Source organism: Hoplias malabaricus, chromosome 6, assembly GCF_029633855.1.
Source record: "Hoplias malabaricus isolate fHopMal1 chromosome 6, fHopMal1.hap1, whole genome shotgun sequence".
NCBI classification, from domain to species: domain Eukaryota; kingdom Metazoa; phylum Chordata; class Actinopteri; order Characiformes; family Erythrinidae; genus Hoplias; species Hoplias malabaricus.
Window position 1 is genome coordinate 49,697,408 of NC_089805.1, and position 17,858 is coordinate 49,715,265.

At 42.2% G+C, this 17,858-nt stretch overlaps 1 long non-coding RNA gene across 1 annotated transcript; it reads right to left on the reverse strand.

Annotated features, from left to right (window-relative positions):
- Positions 1–7,045: 7,045 nt before the first annotated feature.
- LOC136699175 (uncharacterized) lies at positions 7,046–15,447 on the reverse strand. Its single transcript, XR_010803624.1, has 4 exons — positions 15,363–15,447; positions 15,209–15,284; positions 13,104–13,163; positions 7,046–7,233 (listed from the first exon to the last, which is right to left on the reverse strand). It is a non-coding gene; the product is annotated as an uncharacterized lncRNA (long non-coding RNA).
- Between the last annotated feature and the right edge of the window lie 2,411 nt (positions 15,448–17,858).

Genomic DNA, 17,858 nt, shown 5'->3' on the forward strand with positions numbered 1-17,858 from the left:
AGAATGCCTGTGTATAAAATAAACTATTTTTGCCTCTCTGTCTCATTGAATATAAAAGTGTGTGTTTGCGTAGAAATATTATTAGTTGAGTGTTGTTATGGTGAACAATCAGAATAAATACATCAATGATGTACACTGACACGGAATAAAAAGTGCTTATGGAACTGGGACTGAAGGACAGTAAACTGCAACAGAGCAGTATGGGGAATGGGACAAATATCTGATTGATTCCTGTTAAAAACAAGCTTTTTATCTTTCTTGGGGTTGAGGCAATCCCTTTTCTTTTATATAATCTCCTCAGGCTTAGAGAATACCCTTTCACATAGCACAGAGGAGGCCAGAATGCATAACAATGTCAGTGCTAGCTGATAGAAATGTTGTTATTGATGTGTGTGTTTGCTCCAGTTTATAAGAGGATCTTCATGTCTTGCCAGGTTTATTTCAGACAAGTAATGGTCCACGAAGTGCTGTGAGGCTTGAACCTTCTTTATAGAGTAGCGACACTCAAAATGAAATGATCACATGTCCCACAGAATCCAAGGCCTCGTTTGTCATCAGTCACATGATTTCTACATATAATATAGTACATGCAAAAATAATTTTCTGTGATATTTTTCCTTTCATGGGTTTCTTACAGGAGCTCTGGTTTTCCCACAATCCAAAGACATGCAGTCAGGCGAACTGGAGATACACACTGTGTGTGTGTGTGTGTCCTGTGATGGACTGGAAACCTGTGGACTGTACGTCATGGTTCATACTGCAGATCTATGAATTTTTATGTTATATATAATGTTTTTATGATTTATTATTCATTTAGCAATGCATATTAATATGAAAGGTCCACACACACCTTATCTGCTTAAGTCGTGATTTATCAACCTTGTAAAACGTCACGTCCGGGTCCAAACCTCTGCTTGGTATGGCCAACTTAGTGATTTTTCCGCTAGATTTAGTGACTTTTCACACCTTCTAGTGAATTAAAAAAAAAATAAAAGAAAAAAACGACCAGCACGAAATCTAGCTACTTTCTTTACACACCATAGCTTCTTTATATTAGATAATCGATTTTACAACTCGTTAGTTGTGGGAGACGTCCCTTTATGTTTCCTCTAATTCCAGAGATAGAGCAAAGGGAGACACGACTCTCTCTTTGCGGCCAGTCTGGCCATTCTCACCTGGCTTCTGGCATCAACTTAGGCTACTGTCCTTATGAAAGGTTTAGGACAACATTACGGGTGTTTTGTGTTGATTATTCACTATTTCACTCTATTTATTTTAATGTTGATGATTATGGCTTACAGCCAATGAAAACCCAATAGTCATTATGTAAGAAAATTAGAATAATCAACACAAAACACCTGCAAAGGTTTCCTAAGTCTTCAAAATGGTCCCTTAGTCTGATTCAGTAGGCTACACAATCATGGGGAAGACTGCTGATTGACAGATGTCCAGAAGCACCCTCCTGCTATATCCAAGCATATTAATGGGCAGTTGAGTGGAAGGAAAATGTGTGGTAGAAAAAGGAGCACAAGCAGCAGGGAAAACCACAGCCTTGAAAGGATTGTGAAGAAAAGACCATTCACACGTGTGGGGGAGATTCACAAGCAGTGGACTGCTGCTGGAGACAGTGCTTCAAGAGCCACCACACACAGACGTGTCCAGGACATGGGCAACAACTGTCGTATTCCTTGTGTCGAGCCACTCATGACCCAGAGACAACACCAGGAGTGTCTCACCTGGGCCGAGGAGAAAAAGACTGGACATGTTGCCCAGTGTCCAAAGTCTTGTTTTCAGATTGAATTAAATTTTTCATTAAATTTGGAAATAAAGGTCCAGAGTCACAACCAAAGCTACTTGAGTCTAGTGTGAAGTTTCCATAATCAGTGATGGTTTGGGGAGCCATGCCGTCTGTGTGCCACTTGCAGACTTCTATAAAACCCTGCCAAAGGTGAATGTCTGGAACTGCCCTGATCCATCACTTTCTTTTGTTTTCAAAAGTAAACTCATTGACAGCTGGTCAGCCAAAGAGGTACAAGAAAGAATTGATGAATATCAGCAAGAGCAGAGGTCAGGACCTTGGAAGCACCCTCCAGCCCACCTCACACAAGTAGTCAGTATGATGAGTGACGAAACACAGACAGTGGCTACATGCAGCACTGAGCCAGTATTATAAGCATGTAATCAATAGATCCACATACAGGATTAAAAATCAGCTGACAGGCCAGTCTAAAGTGGTCCATCATAATCTTTTACTGTGTGTTAACTTCCTGCCTGTTGTGACAAGATGTGATGATATTTCTAGTTTCATCAGTCACAGGTTTAGACACTGCTGATTGTGAGCAGCCTTCAACCACTAAAGAAATTTTGGACAGGAACATTAGAACTCAGTGCTGGGAATCACAGACTTCTCCCAATGGATATGACTCTGTGATTTTCAGTGAACCACCCAACCATGATGTGAGCTCAGATCACACTAGCACTGGAGTGACAGACGCTTTTCATACAGATGACTGTTCAGAAATAAGCACTCTAGTTTATATGGTCATGTTCTCTGAGCATAGTACAACAGAGCTACAAAGTGCTGGGCACACTTCACTTAGGACGTCCCAAGCAGCTTCATCTCACCAGCTTTCTGGCAATATCAACACAATTAGGTCATAGCAGGATGCATCGTCAAGCTAGTAAACAGATGTATGCATAAACACTAATTTAAGACATGGTCTAGATAATTGCTCAACAAAGAACTTGAGTAGGCACATTTCCAACGTTTCAAGTTTATTTAATTTTCTTTCTTTATCATAAGTTTTGAAAGGTTAGGTGTTTTCAAATTTAGAAGAATTGTGTGAATGTGTGTGTTTGTGTGTGTGTGTCTGTGTGTGTGTGAGAGAGAGGGAGAGCATGTGAATGTGTGTGTGTGTGGATAAAAAAAAAAATGGCGCTCTCTGTGGCGAACGTGTTTGCTTTCTCTGCTCATGAATGCCAGCTTTTTCTTCTTTTTTGGGCCCTTTACGCTCTCTCTAAAGTGCACAAAGGCCATGCACTGCTAACATATGACAGACAAACGCTGCTGGACATTGCATCTCATAATCACTTTTGTTTTACCGATTTTATTCCACCAGAGCTACAACACACTGTTCGCTCCCACAGCCGCGATCACCACGATCACAGCCGCCATCACTGCCACCACCACCACTACTGCCAGGAAAACCCAGAGACACCGACCTCGAATGAGTATGCTGACAACAGAAGAGCGCTTCAAAGAAGGCGACGTAAGCGAGGCAAGAGGGGAGGGCTACATGTGAGGCTAAAAGCTCGCACCAGCCGACCACCGGTGCCCAGCCTCCTGCTAGCTAACGTGCGTTCTTTGGACAACAAGCTGGACGAGTTGAGAGCAAGGATTACAACACAGCGGGAAATGAGAGAGTGCTCCGCTCTAATTTTCACAGAGACCTGGCTCACAGACAAGGTGCCGGACAGGGCCATTCAGCTTGAGACTCACTCCGTGCACCGGGGAGATCGGACGGCAGCCTCTGGTAAGGCTAAAGGGGGAGGTGTGTGTGTGTTTGTAAACAATACATGGTGTGGAGACGTACGGACTGTTTATAGGCACTGTTCTCCAGATGTGGAATTCCTAGTTTTAAAATGCCATCCCTACTATCTACCACGAGAATTCAATGCTGTGTTTCTAGCCGCTGTTTACATCCCTCTGAGGGCTAACTCTACAGCAGCGCTCTGCAAACTCCACGACGTCATCAGCAGGTTAGAGACGGGTCATCCTGATTACGTCTTTATCACAGCTGGTGACTTCAACCAGTGCAGCTTACGGGCCGTATTCCCCAAATATTGGCAACATGTGGACATTCCCACCCATGACAAGAACACCCTGGATCATGTATACAGCAACTTGCGTGGTCCTTACAGGGCTGCACCCCGCCCCCACTTTGGACACTCAGACCACATTTCCTTATTCCTGTACCTGGCCTACAGACAAAGAATTAAACTGTGGCACTCATTCTGATCATTATGAAGTGCTTTGAGAGAGTGGTGCTGACCCACATCCAGCGCAGTATACCGGATATACTGGACCCCCTGCAGTACGCCTACCGTGCCAACAGATCCACGTCAGATTGCATCGCTGCTGCCCTCCACTATTCTCTCTCTCTCCTGGAAAATAAAGTCTCCTATGTCAGGATGCCCTTTGTGGACTATAGTTCCTCCTTTAACACGATCATCCCTCACAAACTTACCCACAAACTGTCCACACTCGGCCTGCACCCCACCCTCTGCCACTGGCTTTTGGACTTCCTGACTGGCAGGCCCCAGTCCATCAGGGTTGGCAACAGGACTTTAGCCAGTATCACCACCTACACTGGGGCTCCACAGGGATGTGTCCTCAGCCCCATCCTCTACACCCTGTTCACCCATGACTGTGTCGCCTATCACAAGGACAACATCATCCTCAAGTTCGCAGATGACACTGCAGTGATAGGACGCATCACTGATGGAGATGAAGAAGCCTACAGGAGGGAGGTGACCGGGCTGGTAGCATGGTGTGAGGACAACAACCTCACCCTCAACACAGACAAGACGAAGGACCTGATAGTGGATATGAGGAAAAAGAAAAGACCTCATCAGCCACTGTTCATTCGGGAGCTTGAAGTAGAGAGAAGGTGAGCAGCTTTAAATACCTGGGCGTCCACATCAGTGTGGACTTCGCTTGGACACTGAACACCATGCAGCTGGTCAAAAAGACTCAGCAGCGGTTGTATTTCCTGAGGAGGCTGAGAAAATTTGGGATGTCACCCAGAATCCTCAGAAATTTTTATAGCTGTGTTATTGAGAGCCTCCTGACCAGCGGTATCATCGTGTGGTACGGCAGCACGACTGTGATAGACCAAAGAGGCTTGCAGAGAGTGGTGAAGACTGCTGAGAAGATCACCAGGACTCCACTACCCTCTCTGCAAAGCATCTACCACCAGAGAGTCTGCAGGAGAGCTGCCTCCATCCTTAAAGACCCCATCCACCCCCAGCATGGACTGTTCACACTTCTGCCCTCAGGCCGGAGGTACAGAAGTGTCAAATGCAAGACCACTAGGTTAAAGAACTCTTTCTTCCCCACTGCCATCAGACTCCTGAACCTACCTCAGGAATAACTCTGCACTTTACTGTCCACATGTTTACATGCCTCTGTCATTTACTGTCACACAAACGATTGTTTCTTCTTAATGCTGTTTTTGATTGTAGCACTCGTTCACTTTACCGTTCACCCATGTATATATCTCAGTGAGCTTTGCACTTTATTAGTTATTTAGTTATTCGTTGTATTTTCTCTTCCATTTGGCATTCTTGGTGAGGAGCAAAGAAAGAATTTCATTGTACATGGAACCTGTTCCTTACTGTGCAAATAACAATAAATTCTTTGAACTTGAGAGAACGTGTGAATGTGTGAGTGTGTGTGTGAGAGAGAGCGTGTGAATGTGTGTGTGTGTGTGTATGTGAGAGAGAACGTGTGAATGTGTGTGTGTGTGAGAGAGAGAACGTGTGAATGTGTGTGTGTGTGTGTGAGAGAGAGAACGTGTGAACGTGTGAATGTGTGTGTGTGTGAGAGAGAACGTGTGAATGTGTGTGTGTGTGTGTGTGAGAGAGAGCGTGTGAATGTGTGTGTGTGTATGTGTGTGAGAGAGAGAGCATGTGAATGTGTGAGTGTGAGAGAACGTGTGAATGTGTGTGTGTGAGAAAGCGTGTGAATGTCTCTGTGTGTGACAGAACGTTTGAATGTGTTTGTGTGAGAGAGCGTGTGAATGTGTGTGTGAGAGCGTGTGAATGTGTGTGAGGGAGAGAGTGTGTGAATATGCGTGTGAGAGAGATAGTGTGTGTGAATGTGTTTGTGTTAGAGAGCGTGTGAATGTGTGTGTGAGAATGTGTGAATGTGTGTGAGGGTGAGAGTGTGTGAATATGCGTGTGAGACAGATAGTGTGTGTGAATGTGTGTGTGTGTGTGTGAGAGAGTGCATGAATATGTGTGTGAGAGAGATAGTGTGTGAATGTGTGTGTGTGAGAGAGTGTGTGAATGTGCGTGTGAGAGAGTGTGTGTGAATGTGCATGTGTGAGAGATAGTGTGTGAGAGAGTGTGTGAATGTGTGTGTGTGTGAGAGAGAGTGTGTGAATGTGTGTGTGTATGAGAGAGGCTGGTATGAACAAATGCACACATCAGTAACTGGACTGAACACACACACACACACACACAAACACACACAATCTCACCTTTTCAAACCGTCGACATGCTGCTAAACCTAAGAGTACAGTGAGATATTCTACAAATATTTATTGCAGATTACAAATTACAACACTGTACCCCAGTGTTCTGTGGAGTTGTGCTACTGTTGAAATAGTGTACTTTTATAAATACAGACTACAAAATAAAACAGTAGGTAGGATATTTCCATAGCCTAAAAGTATATTAGAAAATGTCTACAACGACAGGAGGTATGCACAGTTTAAATCCCATTATGAGGTTAAAGATAAGGTAATAAAAGGTAACTCCAGTGATAATAACTTGTTCATAAATGTATCATTTCTTTAAACACACTGTTGTACATGAATGAAGTAAATAAACAGTGTAATTTTATGTTATTGACAGTGATAGGGTCAGCTTTGTTATTTTAAGCAGCTTAAGCCTGGCATTAATGCTAACCTTTAATTTGTTCAGATTTCTAAAGGTGATCTTGAATGTATAAAGATTGATGACCACTGGTCTAAAGTAATAAGTAGTGGAAATTCTCTGAATACAATCAGATAATTGCTGTAAAATATTCTTTTAATTTTTGTTGTTCATTAAATATTTTTTGCTAAGAGACTCCTAACCCTAACACATCAGTTCACATTTCACAGAGAGTTCGTCTGTGGTGAGGTCTCAAAGGTAAATAAGTAAAATCTTTTGTTAAAGGCTTTATTTTCACTTGTACACACTTCAACTGCAAACTAACTCTAGTGAGGTAAATTAACTAATGTAATAAGGTAATAAACTAAACTTGATTTATGGACAATTAGTGCATGTGCCCAAATTATTCAGGTGCTGTGTTGTCGTCATCCTTTAATAAAAGGTTTGTACATTAATCAATCACAACACCAAGAGAAGTTCAGAAGAACAACAGACTCATTCTGCAGAGTAAGGTCTCACCCCGTCGATCACTCCGGTCCTGTGGCTGTCGAACTGTGCAAAAGTCTTCAGCACCTGAGAAAATGAGATTTAAGACGCTATTTATTTGTTTATTATTTGTATTATTATTACATTATATTATTATTATATTATATTATTTATATGTATTTATTATTTAGAGTTTATTTACTGAAAAAAACATCATATTAGAATAAACCCAACCCTGTTATTCCAGTGAGTGTGATAGTGTGTTAGGCTCTACACAGTCACACAGAGAACCCTGAGACTCTACACAGGTCACACAGAGAAACCTGAGATTCTACATAGGTCACACAGAGAACCCTGAGACTCTACACAGGTCACACAGAGAACCCTGAGACTCTACACAGGTCACACAGAGAACCCTGAGGCTCTACACAGGTCACACAGAGAACCTTGAGGCTCTACACAGTCACACAGAGAACCCTGAGACTCTACACAGGTCACACAGAGAACCCTGAGGCTCTACACAGGTCACACAGAGAACCTTGAGGCTCTACACAGTCACACAGAGAACACTGAGACTCTACACAGATAACACAGAGAACCCTGAGACTCTACACAGGTCATACACAGAAACCTGAGATTCTACACAGGTCACACAGAGAACCCTGAGGCTCTACACAGTCAGAGAGAGAACTCTGAAGCTCTACACAGATCACACAGAGAACCCTGAGACTCTACACAGTCACACAGAGAACCCTGAGGCTCTACACAGGTCACACAGAGAACCCCGAGACTCTACACAGGTCACACAGAGTACCCTGAAGCTCTACACAGTCACACAGAGAACCCTGAGAATCTACACAGGTCACACAGAGAACCCTGAGACTCTACACAGGTCACGCAGAGAAGCCCGAGACTCTACACAGTCACACAGAGAACCCTGAGACTCTACACAGGTCACACAGAGAACCCTGAGGCTCTACACAGTCACACAGAGAACCCTGAGGCTCTACACAGACAGAGAGAGAACTCTGAAGCTCTATACAGGTCACACAGAGAACCCTGAGACTCTACACAGTCACACAGAGAACCCTGAAGCATTACAGTCAGAGAGAGAACCCTGAGTCTCTACACAGGTCACACAGAGAACCCTGCGCCTTTACACAGTCACACAGAGAACCCTGAGGCATTACAGTCAGAGAGAGAACCCTGAGTCTCTACACAGGTCACACAGAGAACCCTGAGTCTCTACACAGTCACACAGAGAACCCTGAGGTTCTACCACCCCAACCCTATTTCGTCATCCCAACAATTTCCCTTTCAGGCTGCACTTTCTCAGGCTCCTCACTTTCTCTCTCTTTCTCTCTCTCTCTCTCTCTGCTCACAGGTGACGCTGCTGACCTGTCCCAGCCCACCGTGCATCAGCCTCACAAAACTCCCTTCTCCTTGCCTTAAGCTCCCTCAGCTCCACCTCCTCCCAAAGCTCAGCTGTTCAATCCACTGCTTGTGCCCACCAGTCTCCGCAAAAGGATCCTGCAAGGTGCAGACACCAACCTATCAACCTTACTGCTCCCTTCTCCAGCCCTTGTGGACCGTTGCACCATCGATGTAGGCAATATTCCTTTACACTCAAATCGCAATCATTGAAGATCCTGATGTTTTTTCGAATTTGCGCTGGCTTTCTCCATTTACCACAACATTCTCTGCTCTGCCTTTCCGACCAGCCTGCAGGAACTTGACGATTACCTATCCATCATTCTTGATCATGCCGTTCACTACGGGGGTTCCGCCTTTTACGAATACCATCGCCAATGTCTGCAGCAATGGAACACCTCTTGCTACTGGGGTGCTCTGGATATAGAACATGTCTTTGCCAGTCACACCGCCCTTTCATGTGATCGTGTTCACTTCTCTCACCAACTCCCTCTCTTCTCCAACCACTATTGCTCCCACTTCATCCACAGCCACCATTGTGCCACGGGTTACTTCCAGCTCTCATGATAGTTGCAGAAGACACCTGTCCTACTTTAATGGCCAGATGATATACAACAACTCCAACCCAGGTAGATGTTTCACCTCCTCATGCAGATTCCTGCACATCTGCACATATTGTTGCCAGGTTCTTGCCCGACACAGCTGCCCCCTCAGACCACCCAGATTCGGCAGCAGCTGACTGCTTCAGTTCCTATCAGTCAAGTATTCAGGCAAGAAACGCATTATCATAGATCTCTCGGCTCCTCTGTGCTATCCATCAATAGTCTTATTTTACACTTATGCCATTTTGGCAGACACTCTTATCCAGAGCGAATTGCAAGGTTACTGGAGTGTTATCCAATGTTATGAGTCTTGCAGTGTTAAGAATCTGGCCCAAGGACTCTTATTGGTGTAGCACAGACTGGTTACCCAGACCTGGAGCGTGGCTTATATTATTTTGCCCTCTGGCTGACTTTTGGCTGTAAGAGCAGCCGCAAGGTCCTATCTTGAATATTGCTAAATGTCTATCACCTGTTCTACGTCATCCACCTCCTCTATGACTTCCTGTTGCTTGACATCCCTTCCTCCCCCGCCAGCACGTTGTATTACCCAAGACCTTATCAACCAGTTCCTCTCTGAGTTCCTTACTCAAGCTGGTTGAACTAAGCATCAGCTCCTCTCTGTGCTGGGCCACCTCAACTTCGGAAGGTGAATCATCCCCCAAGGACACGCTTTCTTCTCACACCTCCTTAATCTCACCTTTTCCATCTCCTCTCTGTTCCAGGACATTAATCTAGACTCTGCTTGTAAATACAAGCTGAACTTCTGTCTCCTCCTCCGCCATTGAATTGGCATCTCATTCTTCTACGATGACGCTCTTTCCAAAGCCCACTCCATATTTACGGAGGTTTTGGTGGCTACTACGATGGTCACTAGTTCGCATCTCATTGGCCCCCAGAACTCTCCTAGTTCTAAATTGATGCTGATGACTTAATCACGTTGCATGAGCTGTATCCCATTGTGGCCGCTGCCATTCTTTGGGGGCATGAATGGGCCCGTCACGTCATTATCATCCATTCAGATAACACATCAGTTGTAAACATAATTAACAAATGGCATTCTAAGTCACTGCCACTCATGCTCTTTCTCCACCATCTTGTTTGGCATTCAGTCATGCACCACTTTTTTTTAAAAGGCTTCTCCCATTCTCGGCCATTCCAAACCAATAGCTGACTCTCTCTCTCGCTTTCAATTTCAGAGATTCAGAGCATTGGTACCACTATCAGGACCCTCATCCCACGCAGATGCCTCAGTTTTCAGAAGTCATCTTCCTGCTTCATCCCAGCTCCACCATTTTTCAATCATCTCGCAAGACCTCACCATCCTCCAGGCCATAGCACAACACCCTCTCTACATACTGGACCAGCTGGCAAACCTTTAGAAGTTCCATCAACTTCAAAATATTCTGTCCTAGTTTTCACCCATGGCGCCAGCCTCTTACTTCATGCATCTTAGCATGTTGCCTCTCCATACTATGCACAGGACGTTATTTCCCTTTTATTGCTTCTACACTCTAAGCCATGTTCCTCCTCATCTTCTTTGGTTCCTCCACTGCTCCGAATTCACGGCAGCTTCTTCAACCTACTTCAATTCCTTCACGCCACCCCAGTCTCACAGGTCTTCAAACTTTTGACACGACCACATTGATCTTTACTATAAAACACAGCAAAACTGACCAGTTCAGCAGAACCACTCCAGTATATCTGTTTAAACTGTCCTCGCTACTCAATACATTTGAACCACTCCTTCGCCATCTTCAGACCTGTCATGAACAAGCCTCATCTTGACATGAACCACTTTTCACAACCAAACTCGGATCAGTCGTCACTTGCCATTGGTTCCATCTCCATCTCCGCCACATCCTTTCTCTCAGTGGCTTGAATCCTATTTACTTCTCTGCTCACCCATTTAGGATTGGTGGCTTCCTCAGACTCCCACCAAGGAATTCCTGATCACACCGTCCAAGTTCTCGGTCACTGGTCCTCGCAAGCCTACCACAGCTATATCCATACCCATACCCACAACATGCTTGCAGCCCACAAACGCTTGGCAACTGTCTAAATTTGGGGGCATTTCTCTAAGGACACCCCTCCAAATCACCTCAAACTCCAGCCCAAACCTTCTGAGATCACCCCCCTCTCCGATGCTTCTCCAGGCATGGTCTATGCTAATAAAATAAATAATAAGAGTAAATAGTTTAAAAAAGCATGTTTTTGCTGAATGACTTGCGAGAGAGCGTAGATTGATGTCATGTGATTCAAAACGAAACTGAAAGTAAAGACTTATTCATGTATTTGAGCAAAACAATCAGTTATGATAGCACAATAAAACATGCATTTTGAAGGTGCTCCTTGTTTTTTAGGTGTTTTTTCACACTGGATTATCCCCTTTTTTCCACAATCTAAATCATTACCTGTATGCATCAGGCACCAACTCATAAGCCTGTAAAATGGCAGACTTAACTTTCCGATAAACTGCAGTATCTTCTGTGCAGAATAAGCTTCCTGAGTCTTACCAGTAAACATACACTGCAACATCAGGGTATGCTCCACATCATGCCACACCCTGGCATCAGCGAGACGCTCAAATAACGAAATATCTATCAACATCTCCTTCATCAAACCTAGGCAACAACTGAAGATACTTAACTACATCAAAACTAATCTCCTCAGTACTACTAGCTGAAAATGCAGTATCCGAAAGCCTACAAGCTTTAACCAAATCCAAACGATATCACTCAACTTTTAGTCTCTTATCCTCCAGCCGATGCCTAGACAACTCAGTCTATTCTCTACAATCAACTGTGAGTGAATAAGCTTTTCCTAAGCTGTACTCTCCAACAATCTTAACTCCTTCCACTTTTCAATAGTCAAAGAAGCAGACAAAGAAGCAGAAAAAGGAACTAGGAGAGGCTGGCAAAGACTTCAAAACACCCTGCTCTAAAAATGACAACTTTAAAATAACCTTAACATTCTCCTTCATCTGCTTATCAGTGACATTATAATGAGATGCAATTTCAAGCAGCTTTTCTTTAGAAAAGAGGTCTTAGAAATCCTCAGAGGGAGACTGAACAAGTGGACTAACACAAGCCATAGCAAACAAAACACGTAATTCATGCAGGAGGGGAAGTAAATCACAAGTGCATTTCCCCCTAACTATCAACCCAAAACTACCTAAACCCAACCTAGTCTTCATACTCCATCCAAGAGCTAAGTCACTTTAAGCACCCAAATACCAGCAGTGCGGAAATCTTCTGGACAAAGCCAAAAAAACCAACCACCATGGTGGTGCCCTCAGCCCAGAAGAAGTACCAAAATAAAAAGAAAAAAAAAAAGAAAAGAAAACCAAAAACCCACACACCAAGAAAAAACCAGAGGGTCCAAACAGAGAGAACCAACAAAACTGGCTCAACATCACAACAAATAAAGGAGGGAAGCACACAGTGAATACATGAAAATATAATTTTAATAAGAAATAAATTCAAAGATCTGAGGCAAACTTCTCAACACCAAACCCTGGGGCCAAAATAACTCCCAAAAATAAGCAAATCAGTCAAAGAATAACACCCTAAAGACAAAGAAAACTAGATTCAAAAAGAACAAAGTGCCCCAAGACAGAGAGACAAAAGATGCTCCCCCACAGGTGTAAGTAGTGCTCTTAATGAGGCCTCTAGCCCCATCCACTACAACTCCATTCGTAATGGCACAGGTCCATTACAATCTCCCATAATATTAACCACTGTTTACTTTTCTGGATTTTGGTAAGCACAGAGAAACAAGCCCTTTCTAAACTCAGTGCGGATCTTGAGTAGCTTGGTCACACACACACACACACACACACACACACACACACACACACACAGAGAGAGAGAGAGAGAGAGAGAGAGAGAGAGAGAGAGAACATAATATAGGAGTGTGGACACATACCTGCTCTAGTCTCCATAAAGCTGGAGAGAATGAGAGCTGTTACAATGAGGATCTTCATCCCTGAAAAACACATAAATCATCAAAGCTCACATCAGCTGAACACACACTAAACTCCAGGAACAGGAGATTTTATAAAATACAACAAAGTATTCTGTGAATCTGAGAGGTGATAATTCTCTTCCAGTTTCATTTAAAGACAAACGCACAAAGAACTGATCTCCAGTGTTATCTCTGACCGTCTGGATTCATTTATTCATTCATTTCTGTAACCTGTTTTTCCAGTTCAGGACTGCAGTGGGTCCAGAGCCTACCCTGAATGACTGGGTGCAGAGGCTGGAACACACCCTGGACTGGTGCTAGTCCATCTCAGGACACTACACACTCACCCAGTCACTCACACACTCACACCTATGGACACTTGTAACAGCCATGTGGAGCTGCGGACGCCGTGTTCAGGGTGAGCCCCTGTGCCCTGTGATTCTGGGTGGACTACTTTTCTTAGTATTTTCACAGTGTAATGTTTAGTAGATGGTAAAAGGTCTGAATTATTGGACGATATATACTCTCTGTCTGTGATATTTGAAATGACGTTTCATTACAAGTATATAATTGGTATCCAAACCACATTTAAATATGATTAAGGTAATAAAACAAATATTGTAGATCATTTACATTTAAATCAAGTTATAAAATACATCAGTCCCCATGTGCAGAACTATTTTAAATAAACTGTTCTGGACTCCGGCACTCAATCAGTCCCCCCCCCCCCACCCCCAATATGAAAAAAGCTTAACGTGGCGTAATGTACTAAAACAACGACCTATAAGAACACCAAACATTTCTTAATTACTATTGATCACAAGTGCTCTGTGTTGTTAAAACAATAAACTAGTAACTCAAACTTAAATTAATTAATTTTACGTTAAGCTCTTTTCCCATTTAAGCCCACTATAAGGTGTGATGGGAAAATGCAGATTAACACCAATGAGTAATGATTAATGATAACTAATGATTTATATTAATGACACAATATAGTCAGGGAGTAATGGTATTGATTAATCTTGATTAATTCTTACTAAATTATTTAGGCCTTATTACATTGTGTTGTGTTATTGTGACACAAGAGACTGTGGGTCTCTGAAGCACTGAACAGTTTAAGAAGGGAGGAAAGAAAGCAGTCAACGAACTGAAGGACATTTCTCACCATTTTTCCTGACAGTAATAAAAGAGGAGATAATGAGGCACCAATAAGGGAATGTTTGTGTTGATGGAACGAGACATTATTTAATAACGCCGAAATGGCACACATGATGGTGTACGTGACTGGGGTCATATATATATATTGCATGATTCTGTTTAATAAAGATGAGAGATAAGAGAGAATTCTTGACTGCTGGTCTTTAGTCCTCTGATTTCCCCAAAGAATTCTTTGAGCATCGATTTTCCTTCCTGGTTGCACTTAGACAATTGCCATAACATAAAGAAACAGCTTAACGTGGCTTACTGTACTAAAACATCGACCTAGGAGCACCGCATTTTATAAATTTAATAAGTGGACCCTAACCCTAACCCTACTGCTGAAACAACCTGTAACTCAAGCTGAAAGTGAAAAAAGTTAAGCTTCTTTCTTCCAGTTTAAACCCATTATAAATTATAATTTTATTTTTTTCATTTCAGCGTACTTATGATCAGTAGTGAATGAGAAAAGTTGAGTGTACTTATGTCGTTGTTTTACATTAAGTCACGTTAAGCTGTTTCCTTTTAATGGGTTTAAATTGAAAGAAAATAAATGAACGTGTTTTTTTTATTACTTCCAGTTTGAGTTCAGCAGTAGAGAGCACATATGATCAGTAGTAACTGAGAAAAATGTGGTTCTCTTAAGTCGTTGTCTTAGTAGATTAAGTCACGTTAAGCCGTTTAGACTCTCCCATGTAAAGCACTTTTATGTTGTGAGGCGGATCATTTTTGCTGTCTTTCGAACATTAAACATGTTTTACAAGATAATCAGTGTTTTTACCTCACCTGTGAGTGATTTTAATGTTATGGCTGATCCAGTTTATAACGTACTAAATACATTACCCTCTCTTCGTTTCTCACTCACTCACACACACAATGATATACAAAATATTCATCATCAGTGCCTTCTCCTCCACCGCGTCTCTCCGGATCAAACCATGTTTCCTTGAAAATATAACAGTATTTTTAATCACCAGGCGCTATATAATATTGTAAGTTATATATTAAACATTTAGTTGTTACCAGAAGAGAGTAAACGGAGAGTCCGAGCGCTAGTGCTACTCTTTAAACAGCGTCTGGAGTCAAATAACGGTTTAGAACTCTCCAGTGTTTTGATTTGAACCGCTCCAAATGATTTTGCCCGCAGCTGTGGCGCCCGGTGGGATTCTGGATTCTGAGCGTGACGTCACATTTAACCACAACCAATGTTCAGCAGTAAACACTGCGGGACGTTGCTTTTTACTGTGAATGCTGACATAATGTTGAAATGAGACTTGAGTTTGTAGACATTTTAAGCAGTATGCTGAATTTCGGTTGGGGTTGAAACTAAAATTTTACTAAACGTTTGGATCCAGTTCTTATTTACAGTATTTCCATTAACGTATTCCTAAACATCTCATGGCTTTACTATCGCTATTTAATTTATTGTTTGCCGTCCGTATTAAACTTCTGAAACGTCTGATTTAAAACCAAGGCGGCAGAGCTCCTGAGTTTTGCCATCTAGCCAATCAGTCTGACTGGTTCTGAGTTAGCCCCGCCCACTGACGGATGATGATTTAATTATTTCATGGTGCAAGGACGCAAGGCCCATTAAATAAATATATAAATAGTTAAATAATTAACTAAATTATTAAAACATTTTAATTATTTAATGAAACAATTAGTGAAGTCTTCTTTTCATTAATTATTTTTATTAATTTAATTACATAATATTGTCACAAAAAACATCCATAATCTTGTACCTTATGTTTTTTCAGAAGAAAGATAAACACATTTAATCCTGAAAGTTAAGTTCCTCATTTACTTCTAGTTTTACTGTTTATCATCTTCACACACACACACACATTGAAATATCTATAAAATTCAGGTAGGTTAAATGTTACCTGTTTTTCCTCTCTGCTCCTGATCTTCACAAACAGCAGTCTCTTCACAATCAGACAGAGGAAGGGCTGTGGCAGAGAGAAGTACCACTTTCGGTTGTCTTCAGGGTTTGTCAGACACTAGAGGGCGCTCCAAAAATGAATGAGTTTCTCTGGAGAATTCAAACAAAACCATAGTTTATAAACTCTGATCATTTTCATACAAAAGAAATGCATTAATTTCCTCAACACAGAACAGTACCAAATGTCTGAGACCCCACCGCAGACACATTTTTAAACTGTTGAACTCCAGTTTAAAGACTTTGTAAAAGTGTCTCAGTTGTGAGGATGAAGTCAGTGAGTGTGAACTTTATAGAAGGCGCCCAGAGCAGACGGGGGAGGGACTTCAGAGCAGCAGATACACAGAGGATTCCCGATTAGGAAACTGTGCTTAGTTTCAGCTTTTCCACTGTTTTGTGTCGGCTAAATGTTCAGGAGCCTGTCCGGGTCAGTGCCCAGTGAGGCTCCAGGGCCAAACCCCTCAGTAATGTGCTCTGACCAGAGCTCTGACCCACACCCCACACAGCGAGTGCAGGGGCTCAGATCACTGGGGGCAGGAGGATGGACATCTTCAGGATTTGGGGTTTTATATTTTTCTTTGCAGGACATTTTCAAACACAAACATGTAGACCGTCAAATGTTCAGAAACCACAGACATCAGGAGGGAAGTGTTACTGACAGAGTAGTGTTTCATTTTCAGGTTTGTGTCTGTGAATAAATAATAGACAAATGTCCTATAAACTGTGCTTCTGTCTCATGCTAATATCTGTGTTAGCTTTGACCTTTACAGCCTTTAGCAGACGCTCGTATCCAGAGCAGCTTACAGAAGGGCTTTGTGTTGGAGTGTGTTTTACAGAGAGTACAAACAGGTTAGAGTCTAAAATCCCCCTGAGCTCAGACTCTCTCAGAGCAGGAGACAGAGCTGACACAGAGAAACTCAAAGAGGGATGTTTAGTTTATTGTAGTTAGTCGTGTTGTTTATAGTATAGTGTTCTTTACAGGACAGTAAAGAACACTATAATATACAGGGTAGTCTGTAAAAGACTGTGTGCATTACTACTGTTAGCACTGCCTTGTATGTCTATGCCTTGCTGGTTATTACTAAGTTTGTTAATAGCCATGTCATACTCTGATAAGACAACACATTTTTTCACTTGGAGACATACTTCATATACAGGGTCATCACACACAAAACTGTAGATGCCATGACTGTTTAGACCTGTTTGCTTTTTCATTACACAAATTGGTGGTTTTTAAAGTTAAAATTATGCTAATAGTTTTGAATGGGCACTAATGAGTTGATTTACTAATACACCCCACCACTCCTGAACAAAAAACACTAAAACAAACGTAAAAATCAAACAAGAGTATATTATCTATACAAATAATAATAATTACTATTATCTAGAAGACGGTCCTGCAACAGGGATCTGTGGTGATATTTTTAACAGTAAAAATCTGTTTAATTTATACACTATCGCACTATCATTACTGTGTGTAACCTGTTTCTTACACAACCCAAGAATTTCCTTAACTAAATTAGTATTAGTAACTTGTTCTTTACACAGGGCTTCAATACGTTCAACTTGTTTCTGAATAA